This window comes from Cyprinodon variegatus, unplaced genomic scaffold, assembly GCF_000732505.1.
Source record: "Cyprinodon variegatus isolate N-32 unplaced genomic scaffold, C_variegatus-1.0 Scaffold1491, whole genome shotgun sequence".
Classification (NCBI taxonomy): Eukaryota; Metazoa; Chordata; class Actinopteri; order Cyprinodontiformes; family Cyprinodontidae; genus Cyprinodon; species Cyprinodon variegatus.
The window spans coordinates 112,519-115,055 of NW_015151944.1; positions in this window are offsets into that span (position 1 = coordinate 112,519).

Sequence of the window (2,537 nt, forward strand, 5' to 3'; positions counted from 1 at the left end):
ATCTATCTATCTATCTATCTATCTATCTATCTATCTATCTATCTATCTATCTATCTATCTATCTATCTATCTATCTATCTATCTATAGGCTAACATTTGATTGTTCTCGCTCTCCGTAGTTCCCCTGTGGCGCGCCTTTAGCTAGCATGCGCGTTTCCTGTCGCATGCACGGTGAATCGTGCCGCCTGCGCTGTGCGGAGATGCAGGGGAAACCGTATCTGATGGGGAAACGCAGCTCGACGTAACAGCAGTATTTCCATGTGGAAAACGCTGTTTTGCTGCGGGAGTCCTCCTGACTCTCCATCTCTCTGTGTGTGCTGTACGTTAACACCCGCCAGCAGAAACACCCACCTACCCAACTGACAGACGGAATCTCACTATACATCAGCCATTGTCATCCTCCCCTCTCTCGTGACAAGGCGCGCACGAGTCCTATCATGGAAAAAGGTTCATTGTGTGACCTGAGTAACGCGCAGTAACGCCGTTACTCCAATCACTGCTGCTTACTGACCCTATATCTGCTAAACCTGTCAGGACACCAAACCCGGCGTTCCACAAAGGTCTGTCCTTGGCTCAGCTTTGTTCTCCCTCTTTATGAACTCATGGATGGACATCAGCTCACCCGGTACGCTGATGATGCAATGAACTAAACAAAGAACATGGAAAATGTTTCAGTGTTTCTCAAACCATCATACTGAACCAACAGTTCAAATGTTTTCCACCAGAGAACAGTGGTCCTAACCCAACGCTGTCTTTAAAGCCCCATAAAGATTCTAAAATCTAATAGGAAGAAATAATTTCCCTCCTATCGTCAGCGGGTCACTCATTTCCCACATTATACAACGTTTTCATAAAAAGGTCCTAAAAACACTAGAAAACAACCTTAATCCATCCATTCCTGCCACATTCTGAAAGGACAGGTTATTAGACTGGACTTAAACATGAATCTAAACACCTGATCAGCCACTGATCTGATAACAGAAGTCATGAAACCTTTTAAAACATCAACAGGAACAAGATGGGACCCTGCAGGCGCAGTTCTGACTGTTCTAGTTGGAACCGCCTGATAACAGAACCTCTAAAGCTCAGAATCACCTTCGCTCACATTCATTCAATAATTAGAACAGTTTTATCATTTTCAGCGTGTTTTATTTGAGAGTTTGAAATGAAAGGTTTGAATGTGATGAAAAAGGGTTAATAGGTGTTTTTGTTTCCTGAGAGAAAACTGATGGAAATGAGCGTTTAGCAACAAGCCTGCATGTTTTTATTCATGTGTTCATTAGCATGAGTCCCAATTAAAGAAACAAACAAACCAATAAATTAATTCATTTCAAGCTATGAGATTCTTAAAAACAAGACGCTAAGGATCACCTCCAGAGTAACGTTCACATAAGCAAAAAGCACTTAATCTGAAACTGATATATGGCTGAAGAAAAATCATTTGAGGAAAATAAATGTTTGTTAGAAGCTTTAAATCAAAGGATTTTATAAAACGAACCAAGAAGCCTGTGAACCAAAACTGATTATTAATGAGGATGAAGCAGTGAGAGAAAACAGGAACCAAAGCAGACAGGAAGCGACGCTGCAGCGCTAAAGAAGTGAAGCCAAACATCTGTGGCTGCAGAGCTCATCATCATCATCATCCTTCCTCACACTGAGGAACAATCACAGCCCATAAAGAAGAAAGCAGACCTGAATGTGGCCTTGGAGGAAAATATCTCCGGTATCAGAACCCTCTGGATTGATACAGAAATATAAAACTAATTGATTTGATCTGATCCTGCTTTGCAAACAGAAGTTATGTTTGTCTGAGCATCAGAATAAATGTGATGAATATAAATAGATGCAGCGGAGGATAATATGTGCAGCCGTCTCCTCACATCTGGAAGCAGCAACATTGTTAACAGATAAATGATCTGTTCCAGCAACATTTAAAGCGTTACGTTGGACTGAATCAGCTCCATGTTGCTGCTTGGCTTAGGAGGCAGATCACGATCCGGGGAGCAGGATCCCCTGGAAGAGACGGAGATAAAGAGACATGCCGCCGTCTGGCTCCTGAACCGGGAGGCTGCAGCGATCAGAAACTGGCATCATAAAGTCATTAGCTGATGCAAATGAGGACGCCTCTGGCAGCAGAACTGGTCTCTGATTGTTTTTAAACATTTTATGATAAAACAGAGGCCAACATCTGGACAGGAGACAACTAACCCGGGCTGCCTTGTTCTGGGGGGCAACAGGAAGCTGACCCTGTGAGGAGCTGGAGGAGAGTCAGAAACGTTCAGATAAAAACTGAATTAATGAAGCAAAGAAACCTGGAAGATCCAAATTTCAAGGCCAGAAAACCTCTTCTTTTTGTAACTTTGTATCGTCCACCAGGTCCTTACTCTGAATTTTTAGATGAGTTTTCAGAGTTCCTTTCTGATTTGGTATTAAATACTGACAGGGTCATCATAGTGGGAGATTTTAACATCCATGCTGACATTGAAGGCGATAGCTTAAGAGCAGCCTTCAACGCTATCTTAGACACTATTGGCTTT